The sequence below is a fragment of the Alexandromys fortis genome, unplaced genomic scaffold (genome assembly GCF_014885135.2).
Source record: "Alexandromys fortis isolate MF-2015 unplaced genomic scaffold, M_Fortis_MF-2015_v1.1 scaffold_253, whole genome shotgun sequence".
Classification (NCBI taxonomy): domain Eukaryota; kingdom Metazoa; phylum Chordata; class Mammalia; order Rodentia; family Cricetidae; genus Alexandromys; species Alexandromys fortis.
In genome coordinates this window covers 516,566-537,287 of record NW_026068124.1, presented here as the reverse complement: position 1 = coordinate 537,287, position 20,722 = coordinate 516,566, and the positions used below count along the sequence as shown (strand labels likewise).

The 20,722-nt window shown below is 49.7% G+C and overlaps 1 protein-coding gene across 2 annotated transcripts in view; it reads left to right on the top strand.

Annotated features, from left to right (window-relative positions):
- The first annotated feature begins 1,342 nt into the window (after window positions 1-1,342).
- Window positions 1,343-20,722, top strand: part of Pknox2 (PBX/knotted 1 homeobox 2) — a 270,318-nt gene continuing 250,938 nt past the window's right edge. The window contains exon 1 of one of the 2 annotated variants that reach the window (XM_050125637.1): window positions 1,343-1,437. The gene's annotated coding sequence lies outside the window, so the exon portion shown is untranslated. Of the gene's footprint in view, window positions 1,438-12,755; window positions 12,815-20,722 lie in introns of those variants that run through there. The other variant, XM_050125639.1, reaches the window with a different exon arrangement.

Below are 20,722 nucleotides of genomic sequence, written 5' to 3'. Positions count from 1 at the left end.
ATCTCTAGGTGAACAGTTGTCTCCCCGTCCCCCACAGGAACATTGCAGGTGAATGTGGAGTCGCAGGCAGGACCTGGATGTAATGCAGTCTCCTTTAGCCTTGGCATCTAATAGCTCTCATTGTTGCCTGTGTCTGAGGCAGGGGAGGAGTGGCCCAGAGGCTTGAAATGGAGCAAAGGACAGGTTCCAACTTCTTGGGCCAGATCTTTTCCCTTTCAGCTTCCCTTGCTTCTATCAGGCACTTTGTCTCGGCTTCCCATCCAGGCTTCCAACCTGGTGAGAGGGTTACAGGATCACCTGCTACCTGCCGGAGGCTGAAGCAGCTCCTCTGTTTGGGCAGAAGGGATCCTTTTCTCCTCTGTGTAGGAACAGAGCCAGTCTGCATCCTGGGTGGATGAGCCTATACTTGGCACTTAGTAGGGTACTTGTCTTTGTTGACTAAATGGTAACGTGCATGGTTGTCACCGGCTTGCTTTGGTCTTCCATTGCAGATGTGACTTAGGTGAAGAGTCTTTTCTGTGTCTGGAACAGATTAGGTCACCCCAGCAGGCCCAAGCTGAGACAGAGCTGCCCCTGACCTTACTGGGCCCCAGTTCCCAGGATACACTGGGATATACTTCTTTTAAGAAAGAAGCAGCAGTGGTTTCCAGGCGCTTGCCTGACATTTGCCCAGGGATAAGCTTCTGATAAAGCCTCTCCCCTTCTTATCGCTCCCCCTCAACCATCCCATCATACTGTCACCCCCTGGATGAACCAAGCGCCCCAGGAAGCCCACAGCAGAAAAAAAAAAAAAAAAAAAAAAAAAGCTCTTGAGACCGGAGATAACTAACCATCTGAGCACCTTTGCTGGGGCCAAGGTAATGAGAATTATTCAAATGCAATCATAAGAACGAGGCCAGCCAGGCAGGAATGGGGTGGGGGTGTGATGGAGAGAGCATTTCTCGCCAGTTTGAAGACTTCTGTTTTCTGGGGGTTCTCTTGAGGTCCAAAGACAATTTCTCCTCTTCTCTCAATCTCTTCAGCACCTGCTGTCTTGGAACTCTGCACCAGCTGATCGCTAAGAATGACATGGAGTAGGGGTGCGCCTGAATTTCTGGGGGTCCACTGCGCTGCCTATGCCAGGCAACCTGAGTGAGATCTGGAGGTTTCTTCCCCAGTGCGTGCTGCCTCTCGCCAGCAGCAAGCAGGCCCGCTTCTGCTGTCTGAGCCTATCCTCCAGTAGAGGGAGACACTCTAGCAGCTCCTCGCCTGGGAAGGACGGGGCTGGGAGTGGGTGGGGGCGATGGGGGGGTGAGAAAGGGGGAGTGGGGAGAGGGGAGGTGTGCGCGCGCGGGGACTGGGGGGGGCGGGTCCCTGTGCCGCTGACGTCCCGAGCAGTGCTGGGAAGTATAGGCTGTGTTGTCACGCCGGTGTCAGTCTGATGAAGATTGGCATCAGGTAAGCTGTCATTCATTTCCATGTCAGAGACGCTTTTGCAGGCGGCGGCGGCGGCGCAGCGGCGGCGGCTGCTGCTGCGGGCGGCTGCCTCAGAGCGCGTGTGTTTTATTCCAGTCCCCAAGCCAGAGTATTATTCATTGCGACAGGGCAAGGAGGAGAGAGGGAGAGAGGGAGGCAGCAGGGAGGAGAGAGGGAGGCAGCAGGGAGGAGGGAGGCAGAGAGCAGAGAGGGACGGCGGGAGCGTGCAGAGAGGAGCTGGGGAAGCGCCGGGAGAGCGCGGAGCGAAGCGGCGCGAGGGGAGGCGAGGCCGGGCGAGGAGGCGGCGAGAAGCGCGGGGCCCACCCGCTCCCGGACCCGGTCGGTGCGCAGCTCCGCAGCCGCCGCCTCGCCCCGCTCCGCTCTGCTCTGGCCCGGGGCCGGGCGCGCATTGTCTGCGGGTACGAGCAGCCGGGCGGCGGACTCAGAGTGCAGTGGCCCGCGAGCCTGGAACGGGCGGGCCGGGAGCCGTGCGCCCGGAGCTTCCCGGGACTCGAGCCTAGGAACGAGCGCGTCCGCCTGAGTCCCGGCGCCGGCGGCTCCTGGCTGGGCGCTCGGCGGGGCTAGGCTGGGAACTGCGGGCCGGCTTCGGCTTCTCCTTTCCCGGGCTCTAGGAGTACGGTGGCTGGCGCTTACTCGGTGTCACTAGCCAGGAGCTGCCTTCAAGTGGCTGGAAGCGGGAGCAGCCCTTGTCTGGACCAGCCGGGTGGCTGGAGTCAAGCGGCGGCGGTCGCTTCCTGAGAGGCCCGGGAAGGCAGGGAGAGTGGAGGTTTGCAGGAGTATCAGTAGAGGGGACCGGAGAACATGCGTGGGGGGGGGGTCAGAGAAACCAGGACCCGAGGGGCGACGATCTGGGACTCTAGCCGGGAGTATGGAGAGAATTTGTAGGGTCATTGGCTTTCTGCGTATTGTTGGGTCTTTGGGGCGGGGAGGGGAGGATTAGGGGCCCTTGAGAAGAACTAGGAGATGAATTCGTAAAAGGAGGGGAGGGTGGGCACGGAAATCGACCCGGAGCCGAAGGGGATGGGTCAGGGTCCTGAATGTGCCACATGAAGTTTCTGTTTCTTTTCAGTTAGGCGAGGGAGATCTGCTGGGCTCCCAAGCCGAGGAAGAAACGAGCGCAGTGGGCCGAGCTTTCTGGAGAGTCCTTCACAGGGCAGCCAGGGTTCCCGCGCGGGCGGGAGACCGGGTTGGGATTGGGAGGGGGATGCGGATCAGCCCCAAAAGGAGGGCTGGGCTTTGGAGCAGGCTAGAGTTTGGGTTATAGGATCCAAGGTTGTTTTCAGAATTGGGACGGAAGGGTCGCTGTGTAGTTTACACGCCGGCAAAAGAGAGAGGGCTGGAGGTAGGCGCTGGGCTCCCAGTTACATCTGACTCCTCAGTGGGTGACGTTTTTTTAGGACCGAAACACAGGATCATTATTGGGGTTCAGGCTTTTGGAATCTGGGGAGAACTGCGTGTATGGATCCTGACAGCATGAGGGAGGATAAGCTTAAACACAGGCAAGAAAAGTAGTTGATCCCAGCCGTGGTGAATGAGCCCTGTATGTTTGTTGCTTCTCCTCCAAAGCCAGTTTTGAGGAGGATAAGATTTGGGGTGCTCAAGGCTGGGTCCTAGGAGAAGGGTCCCGGAAAGCAGACAAATCTAGGGAGATTCCGTGCGATGTGATCAGGTAGCCTCACCCAGCTCGGAATGGATCCGAGGACCTGACCCTGCAGGCGCAGCCACTCTGCGGCCGCAGCTTGGCGAAGTGATTGCTGGTGGTCCGCCGGTACAGCGGCCCGGGACGTGGGCAAGGGGACTGCTAGTAGCGAGGTGCCACTGGGGCTTGTGGAGTAGTGGCTGACGCCGAGGGAAAGATACTTCCGAACTCGGGAGCCCTGATCTGACTTGCCGCCTGTTCATCCCCCCCCCCCCCCCCCCCCCCCCCCCCCCCCCCCCCCCCCCCCCCCCCCAGCGGTGCTTGCTTCATCCTCCGCAATGTCGGAGAGCGCACAGGCCAGCCCACCGGTGCAAGGTTCTGCGCTAGGGGCAGGAGGAAGTTCGGGGTTCCTTACCCTTACACGTTTTCTTGGGCCTTCTCCAGGATGTTGACTTTTGGGAATTCAAATGCTCATCGCCTGGTAAAATCCAAGTTAACAAGCTAAAGCAGATTTAAACGACACCCTCCCCCCCAAACACACACACACACCCAAATCTGTGAAATGATGGTGTTCAAAAGAAACACGGTTTTATCCCAATCTCCAGCTCCTTTGCCCTCTCACTCAGCCTTCTGACCTTCCTGAGGCCCCAGGACCTTAGTGCAAATGTGTGTGTGTGTGTGTGTGTAGGAGTGTAGAGGTGTTTCTCATTGCGGGATCATATCTCACACTAAAACTGCCTTCTCAAGGTTTGGGCCTAGCTCAACAGTGAGTGGAGTGTGAAGAGGTCCTGCAGCGGGGAAGAGCTGGGGGTGGGGTGGGGGTTACACTCTGGTCATTTAGATAAAGAGTGGCTGAGTGATGGAGGGGTGTGTGTGTGTGTGTGTGTGTGTGTGTGTGTGTGTGTGTTGGGGGTTTATTTCCTCCATGCACGCTTGCACCCTGAATTGAGAAAGCCAGTCAGCCCTTTGGGGCACTGAAGCCGCAGAACCCACGAATGGCCACCGCGGCCCGGGGCGCGGCAACAGCTACCTCGGCGGTGGCGGAGCTGTTGTTTTCCAGACTTGGAATTCCTGCGCGCTCTTCTCCAGCCGAGAGCTGAGCGGGGGAGGGAACGCTGACCCTACCGAGACTCCCCGGTCACCGCCTCCCTTTTGTGAGAGCGAAAGGCATGAAAGCCTAGAGAAAGAGGAGCTGCAGGGAATGAGGGCCAGGGGGTTACTGGAGATGGGCCTAGCAACGACCACAGTAAAATGCCTCGTGCAAATCGCAGCGAAGTGTACCCAACTCGAGACTGGCTGTTTTATGATCCTTTCTAGGAGTTTACTGCTCTGTGCTTTTAAGTCTATAGATTGCTTTAAGTTAATGAAAGTGCTGCTTTCAAAAGGGCCTTTTTATTGTGCGGCAGCGACAAACCCAGTACCTCCCCTTTACTCTTCCAAAATGGGCCCATTTAGAAAGAGGGAGCTTGCTGGGGTTCCCACATGAACAGAGCTCGGGGGCGGGGGGGGGGGAGGACACTATGTGACAATGAGGATTAATAAAAGTCAGTGTCCACGTAATTCAGAAAGATGAGTTAACTTCTCGCCTGTCCAGTTTCGTCTGTTCATCCTTCGGAGGCTACCTTTAAAAGGTTGTTCAGTGCCTCCCTGGCCGCCCACTCCCACACGGCTTAATTCAACTCAACCTGGGATTCAGGATTTCAACACGATTACCAATTCAGACTGTTACTAAAACATTTACTTGGGACCTGGGGGAGGGGCCTTGCCTTGCCGTTCAGTAAGATAGATGGGGTTAAAGGGCTGGGAAACCCGAGGAAGAACAAGGCAGGCTGTTTTTCAGCGTGTTTTTTTTTTCTTTCCTTTTTCCCGCCTGCCTTTCAATCTATTTGGCATAGAAGGTGAGATGACAAGGATTTTGACTAACACAGAAACTGTAGTGGGGCCTGCCTGTGGCTTTGACCGCATGTCATAACCATTTAAACTGTGGTTAGCTGTTCAAAGCTCAGAGCTTCTCCAAGCTGGGTTTCATTAACTCTACACCAGTTGCCTGGAAGTTCAGTAGCAATAAATTGCATAAACACATTTGAAGTAAGTTAGTGATGAAATAAGGAGAACTCCTGTCTTGTGAGTGTAGAATCCTAAATTCATGGCGTTCTAAGTTAACTGGAAACATACTTCCTCTCTCTCGGCCTTAAAGTTTATAGGTGCACGGGAGTGTGTGTTATATTTCTCTGCCATGTCCATTTTCAACCCTGGGCTGTAACTCATTAGAGACCAAGGCAGGCCTAAGAAGCAGAAGGCTGGCTGTTAAAAAAGGTCTCTATTAGCTCCATTTAGGAACTGAACCAGAGCGAGCGATCAACCTGATTACCTTGCCCTTCCTGAACTCATCGGGCAATATAAACCACCACAGAGTTAGGACAAATTAGATTTTTAAACGTTAGAAGCTTAATAATACCGTGTTGTTAGCAATTGAAATTGTTTTTTTTATTAAAGAAACAACCAATAAAATTTATAGGCTTCCAACATGTTGCAAAAATTCCTTGGTATGTATTTACACTACCACCCCACTTTTTCAGAAGCGCAACCTCCAATTTTGGACTTTTGTTCCTGATTTGCTTAATATGGAGCACATTTCAAAAAATTTAATTGGAGGCAAGTAAATGGTGCTGTTATGAATTTTCCTTTATCCTCTGCTGTGTTGCACTGGGGCTGCCACACTGTAATATATATGTGTGCATATATGCATATATGTACACACACACACACACATATATATATATATATATAAATGTGTGATGCAATTGCTAGAGGTGACAATATGTGAGTCAAAGTGTCTGGATCATATAAAACACAGATTCCAGGATGGAGACTGTGGAAAGGGTGCCACCAAGGAAAGGCAGAAGAAGTGATATGGAAAATGAAATCATCATGAGTCTCCATGAGCCTCGAATCTAACCAATACACCACGCTTTGTGTGAGACCCTTCGTATGAAACCCATGACTTATTGGAAATTGAATTATATTGAGAAGCAGAATTTAGAGGGAGGAGCTGCCCTCACTGGGTTCTATCCAGACAGCATGCCCAGGATGGTCGCAATGGGGCTCTGCTAATTTAATTAAATCTAATACCTGGTGGGAAGGGAGGAAGACGCGGAGGAAGCAGAGGATACTAACCAAGGCCGGCAGGCCAGCGTGCTGAGCTAGTATTTGGGCTGGAATTTGAGGGCCTGGCTCTGTGGCTCCAGCGGGTCCCCCAGCTGCCAGGCTTTGGTTTCTTCATCTGTTGAGTGGAATGTAGCACGTGCTGTCCCTTGGTAGGTTGCAATGAATGAAGGGTGGGCATGGGGCAAGTCCAAGGCCTGTTGTAAAGACTAGAGAAGACAGCCACAGAGGCTTCCTAGCAGCAAGGTCATAGTCTTCTTCAGGCAATCCCTCTCTTGCCTGGCTCCAGAACTTGTCTTCACAATGTTTCTAGACTTCCGTGAAGGAGTGTCTGGACTTCTGTGAAAGGGTACAACTTCTGCCTAACTTTCCATCTTTGAATCTGAAATCTGTTGTGATTTCATATACTGTTCACTTCGCCAAGAGAGGTTGTCAAGGCTGGATTGGGGAAATCAGCCTGGCTCTCCTCCAGTGGTTCCCTGGAATATCCTATCCTTTGTGCTTCCAATGGACACAGAATCTGATTTACCAGAAATATAGTCTCTGCTTTTTTTCATACAACAGGGGAATAAAGGCCCTGTCCTGAAGGGTTTGTGACGTCTGGTCCTGCCGGGAGGGAAGGATGGGTGCTGATCAAGAAGGAGCCATAGCCAGGAGCTCACTTAACAGTCTCCATTCTGGCAGATCAAAGCAGATTCTAGGTGAGAAAGTCCCAGAAGTTACACCATCACTTCTCCAAAAGCTGTGCTTGCTGTAGATGCCTTCAGCTCCAGCGCAGGGGTTTGAAACCCAGTGAGCACTGTAACTCACTCACACTGATACTGGGGCACTGATACCGGCTCCAGCAGAATGAGTGTTTCCTCTTTAAATCTCCCCCACTCTGCTGGGGATTCCTAGGGGGTAAGCCTTTCTGCCTCACACAAACCCTTTCCAACTGGGCAGGTTGCAGGTCACATTTTGGTCTCCATTTTGATTAGGGGTGGGTGAGATTGAGGATAGGGGCAGAAGCTGGCATAGTTAGACAGCTGGGTCCTTCTCCCAGAACTCTTCCAGAACCCCTAGGCATGAGGAAACACCAAGCCCTGGGACACCCCAGTTCATAGTGCTGCATGGAACTTGGAAAGAGCTTGATGCAAATGGGGAATATGTTTGGCTTGGACACCTATCCCTAGGTCTCCCTTGCCTGCCTGGGTCTCTAATTACAAGGAGGAGCGTCGCCGTTAAGACCTATCTCACTAAAAACACACCCTCATGTGTAAGAAGAAACCCTAAACCAGGCAGGATATTTTAAAACTGAAGCAATGAAGATTAGATTAAGTCTCCACCGAACAGCCTGGTTCTCATATTATTTTTGGCTGGAATGTGGAGAAAAACAGCTGGCCCTGGGGCCCCGGGCAGACTCTGGAGGCTTCAGACAGTGTTGGAGGGGTACACCAGGGGGGTGGTGTAACTGTTCTCTGCGTGGTAGGACTGTGGCCAGTTTCTGTCCAGCCCGTTTTTTAGGGGAACAAAGGGGGAGGTTGTGCTGGGAGAGGGGCAGATGCAGATGGGCCAGGAAGGGGGGTCACAGAAGGTGTAAGTCACAGAGTACCCCCACTTCATGAAGAACTAGCCATTGTGTTTAGTGTATGCCCGCTCTCAGGTTTGGGAATCCAGCTGTTCTTGACTTGGCCTTTGGAGGAGCCTTCATGTACTTGGTCTGATTTGGGTGGACAGAGAGAACAGGTAGCTGTCCAGATGTCGGGCATCACAAACACTTGTCCTGCCTTGCACAGAACTTACAGTGCCATTGGTGTGTCTGGGACAGTCCTAGGCATTGACGACAACAAAGACAAGCCACTGGAGCCTGGCCTGAGGGCCCTACAGAGGCAGGACACGGGCCCCAGCATAGATGGTGTGTTTAGAGTCTCACTCTGTGTTACTTGTATGGGTTTAGAGGCTGGCTCAAGATCGTGGATTCTGTTTCCTCACCTGTAACCCGGGGGATAAGGGAGCATAGCTGGTAAGGTGGAGGAGAGACTGTGTATCACCCGAGACTATGCCAGCCACAGAAGAAAGAGTGTTTCAACTCTGGCTCTCTCCACACTCTTCACAGCTTTTTGGAACAGGAACCAATAATAGGTGGCTCGTTCAGCTTCCTCCTTTAAAAAAAAATTGTTTTTTTTTCTGGGACAAGGCATGGGGCCCCTTGGACTAGCATGGAGAATTTAGCAGGTTGGTTGGAGGCTGAAGAGAAAAATAGATGCCCAACCCCCAGGGCAGCTGGGAGTCTGGGAGACACAAACTCAGGAGGGAGAGAATACAGACGTGGGAGAGAAAAGGTGCCCACCAGTTGTTAACCAGAGGAGGCAAGAGAAGCACGGGCCTGGAAGAGTGGCCACAACCAGCTCCTTCCCTGAGGACACAAACACCGAGATGGAGCTCTCCTCAGTTGGGTGGGGAGGGTTGGAGGGGAGGGCTGGAGGGGGAGGGGCGAAACCTGACACTCCCCAGGTCACCGTGCTCTGGGCTCTCAGCTAGACTGTCAGGGTGACTGGGGGTAGGGTGGAGCGGGACAGCTTGGATTAGAAAGAATTACTCAGTCCTTCTGTCTGTTCCAGGCGGCCAAAAGTGCCTGTTTCTTTCTACACACGGTGGATTCTGAGGCAACTTTTTGGTGTAGACTTCTCAGTGGAGGCAGTGCTGCTGAATGAGTTAGTGTGTGAAGTCCACACCCTCCTTAGAACCCAAGCGGAAGAAGCAGAGACCCTAGGCCCAGCCCTCCCCCTTTTCACGCTTTGGACCCTTCAGGGGAACAGTCAGTGTGTTAGGATGGTCGAGAGAACAGGGGCCACAGACAGTGGACTCCACTTTAGACCCGGCTAGTGATTGACTGTGTGACGTTTGACAGGTGACTTTCTCTCTCAGAATGTTAGTACTGTCAGGCAACCAACCAGGAGCTTTGACTGGCTCAGAGTGTTTCCTTCATCTCCAAGTTCCCTGACTATGCTTCCTCCCACGTGGATCCCTTTATGACAGCGACCACCGCACAAACCCCAGTGAGGAATCCTGACAATACACAACAACCAGAGAAGCACAGTCCCTGGAGAACCAAGGGTCGTGTGCACAGAGGGTTGGAGCTGATGCTCCCAGAGGCCTTCCTGGGACCCATGGGAGTAGCTTTGTCAGTGTGAGGCACCATCATTAGAAGCCGCAGAAGGCAGCATACTGGGAGAAAGAGTCACTGGCATTGGTGTTTGCATCTGCAGTCTGACCCTGATTCTACCGCCACTAAACTGTGTCTTTGGGCACATCCTTGAACCCCTCTGAGCCTCAGTGTTTTTATGCATAGGGTAAAGATACTATGACTGCCAGGCGTAGGAGGACTGTGGAAACTCTAGGAAAAACCTGCAGCGGTGGCTCATTGCTTGCTGTCAATGGTACTTTCCTCTTTCAGAAAATACATTCCCGGCGGGGCAGTGGTGGAGCTTGCCTTTAATCCTAGCACTAAGGCAAGAGACAGGTGGATCTCTGTGAGCTCGAGGCCAGCCTAGTCTACCGAGCAAGTTCCAGGACAGGCTTCAAAGCTACACAGAGAAACCTTGTCTCAGAAAACAAAACAAAACAAAACAAAACAAAAACAAACAAACAAACAAAAAAACAGAAAGAAAGAAAGAAAGAAAGAAAGAAAGAAAGAAAGAAAGAAAGAAAGAAGGAAGGAAGGAAGGAAGGAAGGAAGGAAGGAAAGAAAGAAAGAAAGAAAGAAAGAAAGAAAGAAAGAAAGAAAGAAAGAAAGAAAGAAAATACATTCCCTGGGCAGGAGAGATGGTTCAGAGGTTGAGAGCACTGACTGCTCTTCCAGAGGGCCTAGATTAATTTCCCAGCACCCAGGTGGTAGATCACAACTCTCTGTAACTCCAAGATGACACCCTCACATAGTCATACAAGCAGGCAAAACACGAATGCACATAAAATAAATGAATAAAAACAGAAAGAGAGGAAAGAGAAACAGGAAGGAAGGAATGAAAGAAAGGAAAGAAAGGAAGGAAGTAAGAAAGAAAATACATACCCATTTGATCCTCTGATCTTTCTGAAGCAGGCCAAAGGATACCATTAAGTCATCTTACAGGCTTACAGGAGAAACTGAAGTTGTGGTGGCCGATCTGTGACGGGACATCCTTTAAGATGGCCCAGGTCTCTCTGACGGCCTCTTGTCCTTTTCCTTTGTGGGGACTCAGCCCCTTTCTGAGTTCCTGCAGCGCTTAGCCAGACTTTACCTGTGTTTCTCCTAAGAATTTTTTTGAAAACAGAAACCCAGCTCAATTCACCTCCCCTATCACCAGCCTTTTGTCTCACAAATACTGAGGAGAGCTATTGGCTGTCATGGAAGCCAAAACCTATAAGAGAGAATTTAAAAAAAACTCTCCTAAACCCTCAGGCCAGGCAGGGTTAGGCTAAAGGCAAATCTGGCTAGGGTGTGTGTGTGCGTGTGTGTGTGTGTGTGTGTGTGTGTGTGTGTGTGTGTGTGTGTGTGTAAATAAAAAGCCCTTGGGGGCTCAGTACTAGCTCCTCAGGTGACCTGCCTGACAGACATCAGTCCCGCGAAAGGCAGCTAGCTGGCTCATAGTGGGGTCTAATTCCTTACTAGGTGCGGGTTTCCTCCTTTCCATGCTGGTCCAGTGTGCAGAGCAAAGGGCAGAGAAGTGTCCCTATGCTTTCTCTAGTGCTGCTGAGCATGGCATTTTCTGCCCTGGTCTGAGATCCCCAGGCTTTCTCCCCTCTGGAAGCTGCTCCTGCCTCCTCCTGCATTCTGACTGTAGCTCCAAGCCCAAGAGTTGGGAGAGACAAAGCCACAGAATCACGCTGTGGGCTTAGGATGCATGATAATGGCTTATTTTCACTTCTGTGTCCTCCCTGAGGCACCACTGGTCACTTAACAGATGTGGCCTGAGCCCACTCTCCATGGAGACACAGCAGTGAGCTGTGTGGGCCTCACTTCCCCAACCAGATTAACACACTAACTGGGAGCAAGCGCGTGACTTCACATCTTAGACTCTCGGGGTGTAAGCATGATCCTTTTGCAGGAAAAGGAAGTTAAATAGTCTTCCAGGTTTTTCTCGGTCTGCTATTAAAGGAGGATGAGGATGTTGTTGATTACCCAGGCTGCACCGTGTCCACTGGCCTATCAAGCACCATGCTTTTTGTTGATGATTGTAAGATGCCCAAGGACATTCAGTTTGTGAGTCTGGCCACCTTCAATTCGGTAGAAGATGGGAAGGCACGCACTTGTTTGGCTATAGGGGTTTGGGAGAGCACCTATGGAAGGTTCTGCTGAGCTCTCCAGTGTTGGGGAAGATATGCAGAAGCAGGTGTGAGAGCTAGGTGGTGTGGGAGCTGGAGGCTGCTGCTCCTGTCATTCCAGGCAGTGTGGAGGGGACACTTCTGGTGGCTCCTCCCTGGCTTGGCACCTACCTGTCAGTGTTGGAAGAGTGCAGCTTCCCCAGATCAATGGAGCTTTTTCCCAGTGTTGTGAGTGTCCAGCCTCTGCCTGGGAGTACTCATTCACTGAGCTATCATCAGAGACCCAAGAAGGAATGTGAAACTTAGAGCAGACTGGAGAATTGGTCCAAGACCCAGCAGATTGTATATGATTTGTCTCCAGTGTCTGAACCCAGTTAGTTTTGCTGCTTGTGGTCAGAAGCTGTGGGGCACAAAGCCGGGTTCCTCTATCTCCTTTTCCACCCAGGCTGGTGTGCTCACAGGGGTCCTCACCCACACTGTAGGGTGAGGTACAGGGCACCTCACTTGCATACTGTGCAGTGAGCTCTAAAGTACCCAGGATGGCATGCTCACAGGATCCTCATGCACAATGCAGGGTGCAGGGTGAGTTCTCCAGCTCTGGCTGGGAGAGGATCAGAGTGATAGATAGGAAAGTGATGGATGCAGATAGTGAAGAAGCCAACAACCCAGGCTGGAGCTGCTGGCCCAGCCATGTGCTCGTTGTGTGACAGTGAAAACTGGCTTCGTTTTCCTTGTCAGTCAACTAGTGGGTGATGGTACTTCCCCACAAGGCTGTGGGGAAGATCATGAAAGTTAACGTATGTGAATGTGTTATACATGCTGTATAAACATAAGTAACAGCGCCTACACAGTGCCTCCCATAGAATATGGGGAGGGGGAAAAACTGGTTGGCACAGACTATATGTTTCTTATTAGTTTGAAGCAGAGCGTACACACACAAGTACACGCTCCCCTCGTGCCGGCTCGCAGAGTGATGACAACCGTGTTGACGTGATTGAAAGCTGGCAGAACGGCTTTTCTCGGCTGCCCCACTACTGGCACGCGAATGGTCCCCTCGGGGATTCCGGAGCACCTGGAAGTTTTTCAGACCAGCTCAGAGTCTCCCGGGCAGAACTGTATGCCTACTAAGTGCCTGCACACTCTCCTTAAGCATGCTCCGTGTACTCCGCCAGGTCCCTCAGCCGGAAATGGGCCTCGGTTTCTTCCGGGCTGGCATCGTTTATTCGGTAGATTTTTACTGCGCACCTTGCTCAGGTATGGAGTGCTCAGCCATGAACTAGAGCTGGACTTCTCATTCATAAGGCTTTCTGGAGAGGAAGACATTTAGGCTCTGTAGGAAAATCAAAACCATAAAGAGGGTCACAAAAGTCCAGGAAGTTGCGGGAACACAGGCAAAGCTCAGCCTACTCTGAGGGCCTTGTAGGGTGGAGTCAAGGCATGAAGGAGGAGTTGCAGAGAGCTAGGGGAGGCCTAGGGCCAGAATCCTAGACACTCTGGTCTGGCCTTAGGCCGTTTCTCTACCGGGGTCTCTCTCCCTGCGCCTTCCTGCCGTGGTTCTTTTCCCCTCCCAGATGGAGACAAATACAAGGTGAGAGATAGCTGCCTCTGCCAGAAGTGTGCTACGGGCCTCTGCTCCTGCCTGAGCCCTGTCTTGGCAGCGTCACAGGCAGGGTAGGGGTTGGCTGACTTCCCAAAGCATCAGCCCCTCCAGGGCTGGATGTCAGAAGCTGCCTTTGCACAATGCAGGTCCCACCGCCATCCTTGTTGCAGCCTCAGTTGGATCCTGAGCACACTCAGATCCAGTCTGATTTCATGGACAGTCACAGTGAAGTGGCGGCAGTGACCCAGCCCACCCCCCTCCACACCAGCCACAGAAGGGCTGTACTTACTCTTTCTGCTGACTGCAGAACTTGGAGCCAGGGAGAGCAGGTCAGACCACAGACACTGGGGGGACTTGCTTACCCCCTGAGCCTCTGTCCTCTGGCCAGTGATATGTGATGGTAATTCTCTACTCAGGTATCAGCAACAGTCATGAAATGGCACAAGGCAAGGGCTCACTAGCCCCATCCGTGCTTCATTCTCAGTTTTGGTCATACCCATAGTGCCCCAGTTTTGTGCCTCTTCTGTTTCCCACTGTCCATGGGCATACCTTCATTTTCTTCACGATTTCATGTAATTACTCTCCGGATATTTTTGAGTGCCTAGAGTGTATTCCCAGTGGTGTTTTAGTGCCTGGGCTAGAGAGGTCAGCATCAATCGATGTAGTCTGTGTCCCGATGTTATAAAGCCACGTTTTTTAGTTACTTTTCTGTCGCTGTGAGAAGATATCATGGCTGTGGAAACTTATGAAATAAAAGGTTTAACTTCGAGTTCATGCTTCCAGAGGGTTAGAATTCACGGCCAGCATGGCAGGGAGCATGGCAGCAAGCAGGCAGGAATAATAGCAAAGAGAGCAGTGACTGAGAACTCACATCTTGAGACACAAGTTGGAAGCAGAAAGAGTCACTTGGAATAGTGTGAGTCTTTTGAAACCTCAAAGCCTGCTCCCAGTGACACACCTCCTAAACCTTCCTCAACAGTTCTACCAACTAAGGACCAAGTAAAGCATTCAAATATATGAGCCTATGAGGGCCCTTCTTATTCAAACCATCACACCAGATGTGGTGGCACATCTGTAACTTCATCACTGAGGGAGCAGAGACAGGCAGCTCTTTGGGGCTCACTGGCCAACCAGACTAGCTAAAACAGTGAGATCAAGGCCCACTGAGAGACCCTGGCTCAAAATAGAAGATGGGGAGGGGGGAGAGAGAGAGAGAGAGAGAGAGAGAGAGAGAGAGAGAGAGAGAGAGAGAGAGAGAGAGAGAGAGAGAAGGTGAGGAAGGGGAGGGAGTTGGTGAGGAAAGGAGGGAAAGAGGGAGGGAGGGAAGGAGGGAGGGGGAAGAAAGAGTGATCTGGGGAATGGCAGCTCAGTCCCGCAATCTCAGAACGTGGGAGATGAAGACTCAGGAGTTCAGGGTCAGCCTGGGTTCCATGAGCTATTGTCTTAAAACAACAAAAAGCCAAAACCAGTCAACCAACCCAAACCAACAGAAACCCTACACAAACACAAGACTCTAAGTATAACTTGAGTTTCCGGAGCCCCTCAAGGATGGGGTTAGTGACCAGGAAGACGCCATAAGGCATGGGGACCCACAGGGAGATGGGATATGACAGTAAAGATGGATGGGGGGTGTGTTTTAGGCCGAGGACAGTGGGTCCAAAGGCCCTGGGGGAGGAGGAAGATGTGGAAAGCAGCTGGGGGTCGGGAAGAGACAGGTCAGGAAGATCAAAGGGGTGGGGTTGAGGGGGGAGACCTTGGCCGCTTCAGGAGAGGTAGCAGAGTCCAGTCTGAGGATTTGAAGTAGTGACCAGGCTCAGCACCGGCACCGGCACCGGCCTGGGCAGGGAAGGCGACGGTGTCTACTACCTGGGTTTATCTTTCCAGATGGAATCAATCCAGCAAAATCTACGGTTGGCTTGTTGGGCTGCGGTGGAAGGAGGGGGCTCACAGTGAACACGTGCACCAAATATTCGGCCTTCACACGTACAAGCAGTGTCATTTATGCGAAAGCTTAGAGGGCTCAAGCTTCATAACTGAATGGAAGGCAAAGGCTTGACTCAGTCTCACTCCCTTCCCCACACTCATGTCACTGCCTCCTCCATCTGGTCTACCCTCACCTCCTCGGTCTTTGTTGTGGCTGGAACAAGTCACACATGCTCCTGCCTCGGGGCCTCCGTGCATGCTCTTCCAGCAGTCTGAATACCCTTCCCCTATATACCTGTGTGGTCGACACTATGCTTTTGCTAGGCTTGCACCCAAATGCTCTTCTATAATATGATCTTCCCTAAAGACTCTAGCCAAACAGGAATCTCTTTCTTCCATTCCCCGGCATGCCCTTAAACCCCAAACTCAGTATCTTGAGCTGACTTCTGATCTCTATGCAGCTCCTCGGTGCTGGTATTCAGGGCCTGCATCACCATGCCTGGTTTATGCAGTGCTGGGGAACAAACCCAGGGCCATATCCATGCAACACAATTGCTCCAGTCTTTGAATTACACCCCAGCGCGCTCTCTCTCTCTCTCTCTCTCTCTCTCTCTCTTCTCTGCTGGAATCCAGAAGAGTACATAGCTGTAGTAAAATTTCAAGCAATGTTTATGAATGAATGAATTTATGAATGGAACTGGTTGTTGTGTTAGAGTTCCAGGATTTTTATTTTTTAAACTATGTTCTGAAATGAACTCATGACCTATTAGAACTGGAAGAGGCACTAAGTCTCTAGTCTTTGAGCAACTCTCCCATTTAACAGCTGAGCAAAGTGAGGTCCAGAGAGGTTAAAGAGCTTGTGAAAGGCCAAGCAGCACAGCTCATGAGCACAAGGCTCACAGACTTTGCTGTGGACTCTCCTCACAATGCGTTGCCTTTGCAGCTCCTGGGAATGAGGGTCTGCTGTGCTGATGCTGGCTTCCTTGATTCTCCTCCCCAGTCATGTCACCTCACGGCCTCACTGGCCATTGCTTCATCCCAGGGGCTCTGGTGCCCACTGCTTATGTTTCCTGTGAGATAGTTGGGAGCCATCTTTGGTAATGCTGGGAATGGCTGCTGTTGGTAACCAGCACAGGCATGCTTAGCTCCCTAGTACCAGGAAGTAAAATGAATGAACCATCAGTGTCTCCCGTCAGCCCACAGAGAATGATGACTCTGTCTGCCTTGGCATCCTTGGCCAACGCTGGTTGGTCACCTGATCAGTTGTCAGGATGAGGTGATGGCAAGGGATTGGGGGTTCCACCCTCTCGGTGACAGCGGAAGTCAGTGGAAGAAAATAGATCAGTGTTCCAGTCCCTGCCTATGTATGTGGTCAGCTTGACTTTGGCCAAGTGCCTTAACGGCACATCCCTGGGTCCTTCCTCACTGTACAAATGGAGCCCGAGATAATCGTGCCATGGTGCTGTTTAGGAGTACACATGCCCTGAGGCAGGTGAATGCCTGGGTACCTTCTGGGTGTTACATGTAACAGGTTGAACTACAGGAATATTGCTTTGATTCACAATGTGGGGGCCGAGGCAGGCAGAAGTAACCCTCATTGTCAGAGAACTCAGAGTGAGGATGCAGCTTCTAGCTTCTCTATGGCCTTTGTCCTGCTTCCTGCCTATGACCTGGCCTGACAGAAGAGCGGGAACTAAGGAAGAACACTTAGATTTTTTTTGGAGGGGGGGGGGAGAGAGAGAGAGAGAGAGAGAGAGAGAGAGAGAGAGAGAGAGAGAGAGAGAGATCAAAGTAGGTATTATTGCCCCTGCCACAGGGACTCCTGGGGCCTTAAGTGGGAATTTTTCCCTTTGGCTTTCTGGAAGATAGAAGGGTTCCTTGCTGTTTGGAATCCACTGAGCTAGTAGGGGGACAGTTGGGGAGGGGTGCTCTAGTTTCAGTTAAGTTCCCTGGTGTGAGGACTTGAGGTCTGGGAAGGACCTGGTTCAGCTAAGGCTCCAATGGCAGCCAGCATTCTGTATCTCCCAGGTGCTAGGCTCACAGTCTGGAGAGGTCCTTCAAGTCCCAAGGAACACAGCTCATGGTGGCTGTGTGTTCAACCAAACAGTTTCCTGACAGGAGACTCTCATATGTCACTGGTGATATATGTTTAATCCACAGCCCACCGCTGCCATTTTGGCCTATTTGTGGGTCACCTCTCCCCAGTAGAAGGTGAGATGTGCTCAGGGGACATCGGTTCCAGCTTCATTTCTCCCTCCTGGTCTTCTTCTTCTTCTTCTTCTTCTTCTTCTTCTTCTTCTTCTTCTTCTTCTTCTTCTTCTTCTTCTTCTTCTTCTTCTTCTTCTTCTTCTTCTCCTCCTCCTCCTCCTCCTCCTCCTCCTCCTCCTCCTCCTCCTCCTCCTCCTCCTCCTCCTCCTCCTTCTTCTGTTGAGAAAAGGTGGCCCTGAATGGCTTATAACTCACAGAAAGCTGCCTGCCTATGCCTCCTAAGTGCCACAATTAAAGACACATGCCACCGCGATGCAGCCATCTCTGGGCTTTCTTTTGGGGCTTGGTTTATTTCTCAGGCTCCTGCGTTTAGAGCAATATCTTAGTATGCTGTCTTAGTCTGTAAAGCAGCAGTTCTCAACCTGTGGGTGGCTTTTCAACAGGGGTCATCAGAAAACATAGATATTTACATTGCAATTCATAACAGTAGCAAAATTACAGTTATGAAATAGCAGCAAAAATTCTTTTATGACTTGGGTCAGCACATGAGGAACTATATTAAAGGGCTGCAGCTTTAGGGAGCTTGAAAACCACTGGAGTAGTGTTACTAAGGCAACACCCTTTTACATTTACCAGTTTTAACTGGAAAGAGTTCTGTTATTTGACTTGACTTTTTGGGTTCAATGACAATCTCATGCAAAATTAAATCATTTAGCCTTTCCCCTATTTTCTTTCTTACAGTAAAATATATACTTTAAATATATGTAAAATCGTAATTTTAGCATAGCATTTTCCATTTTAATAATTTTAGTTGTGTAACACAGTGGCATTACATTGCAGCAATGACTTCACAGTCTGTCCTTCCTCAGTCCATGGTCACTCCATTTGCGTGCGTTTTGTCACTGAGTTCCACACCCATTCCTAACTACTGGTAACTTCTATTCTGATTCCTGTCTCTATAAATTTGGCTGCTCTAGATAGCTTCACAGAAATAAAGCCATAATGCATTTTCCCTTTTGTGTCTAGCATTTCACTCAGCATGATGTTTTTGTTCATCTGTGCTGTATCACGTATCCCAACTTCAATCCTTCTTTATGGATGAATTATATTCCATTGTGTGTATAAACCATCTCTCATTTGCCCATTTATCTGTTTACAGACACCTGGGTGGCTTTTATCTTCTGTGAATGATGCTATAATGGACACTGGGGTGCATGTTTCTGTTAAAGTCTCCGCTTTCACTTCTTTCAGGTCTATATTTAGGAGTGGGGTTGCTGGGCTATATTTAAGGCACTTCTGTGTTTAACTTTTTAAGAAACAAAACCCCGAAACATTCCCCAGAGTAGCTGTACCACTTTAGACGCCAGCTTGCTCTGCGTGAGGGTTCTAGTCTTTCCACATCCTTGCCAATACCTACGACTGTAAGTTCCTCCAGTAAGTACAGTAGTGTCTTATTGTGCTGATTTGAGTCATGTGCACCCCCACCCCTATGGATGCTGAGCACCTCTCTGGGTGCTTATTGATCACTTGGTTATATTCTTGGGGAAATGTTTGTTCACGTCTTTGCCCATTTCAAGCTTTGGTAGTTTGGCATTTTGTGGTCAGGTTGCAGGTTTTCTTTATCTAGAGTGGATATTAAGCCCTTACCAGATATATGATTTGTAAATATTTCCTGTCACTCTGTCTTTTCATTTTTTGATAATATCCCTTGTATCATTTGATAATGAGAAAACTTTAAATTTGATGAAGACTAATTTATGTATTTTCCTTTTGATTTTAATTGCTTTTAGATTTTATCAAAAAATTGTTGCCAATCTAAGTTCTAAATGTTTTATGGCTTTAACTCTTAAATCTAGGTTACTGATCCATTTTGAGTTAATTTGTGTGTATGTGGGGGAATGGTATGAAGTAGGATCCAGCTTCATTCTTTGGCTATGGATACCTAACTGCTTCAGCCCTGTTTATTGAAGAGACTACTCTGTTGAACGGACTTGGCACTATTGCCAAACACCAATTGGCCATGGATTATGGAATTCCTTTTAGAGTCTGGCTTCTATTCCACCAGCCTCCATGTCCATCCATATGTCAACAGCACACTGTTTTGACTACTGTAAATCAGTGGTAAAATCTGAAATTTGGAAGTATAATATTTCCAAACTTGTTCTTCCTTTTTTGGATAGTTTTGGCTCGCATGAGGCCTTTTGTAATTTCATCTGAAAGCCTGTTGGAAGTTTACACTTGATCTTTACCAAAAGACAGAGGAGGAATTGTTGATTGTTGTTTTTTTTTAATATTTATTTATTTATTATGTATACAATATTCTGTCTGTATGTCTGCAGGCCAGAAGAGGGCACCAGACCTCATTCCAGATGGTTGTGAGCCACCATGTGGTTGCCGGGAATTGAACTCAGGACCTGTGGAAGAGCAGGCAATGCTCTTAACCACTGAGCCATCTCTCCAGCCCCCTTGTTGTTGTTTTTGTTTTTAAACAGCAATGAAAAGATGTGTGTGTGTGTGGTGTAATGTGCACATATGTGTGCATGTGGAGGCCAGAGGTTGACACAGAATATCTTCCTCTAAACCTTGTGTTTTAAAGCAGGACCCTCACTGAGCTTGCACTTACCAGTTGGCTAGATTGGCCGACTAGTGAACTGCAGGAATCTGCTTGTCTCAGCCTTCTGCAGCTGGCTTTACAGGAATGCACCACTATGCCTAGCTTTTATTTCAGTGCTGGGATTCGAACTTAGGTCCTCATGCTTACACAGTAAGCATTTTACCACCAAGACCTCTCTCCAACCCCTACTTTGGAATTTGTACAGTGATTTCCATCTGTAGATTCACCTTAGGGTGACATTGCATCTTAACAATATCAAGTCTTCTTATCCCCGAGTGTGGGGTATCTTTCCATGTAGTTAACGTCTTCTTTATTTCAGCAATGTTTTTTAGTACTTAGTGTACAAGTCCTTCACCTCCTTCTTCAAATTTACTTCTAGGTAGTTCATTCTTTTAGGTTCTATTTTAAATGAAATAGCTTTCTTAATTTTCTTTTTAGCTTGTTCACCACTAGTACATAGAAGCACAGCCAATGTGTATGTGAAATTAGAAACTTTTTGATTAGTATATATTGACTGTACAAAAATAGGTGTTGTGACATTTTCTTTTTTCTTTTCTTTTTCTTTGATTTTTCTTTGATTTTATTTTTTTGAGACAGGGTCTCTCTGTGTAGCCCTGGCTGTTCTAGATATTGCTCTGTAGACCCGGCTGACATTGAATTTACAGAGATCCACCTGTTTCTTCCTCCTTAGTGCTGGGATTAAAGGCATGTGCGACCACCACCAAGCATGCCATGACTGTAATATATGTCTGTAATATACTTTAACCAAATTCATTATTCACTCAGAAGGCCCCCTCCCACTGTTTCCTTTCTGTTT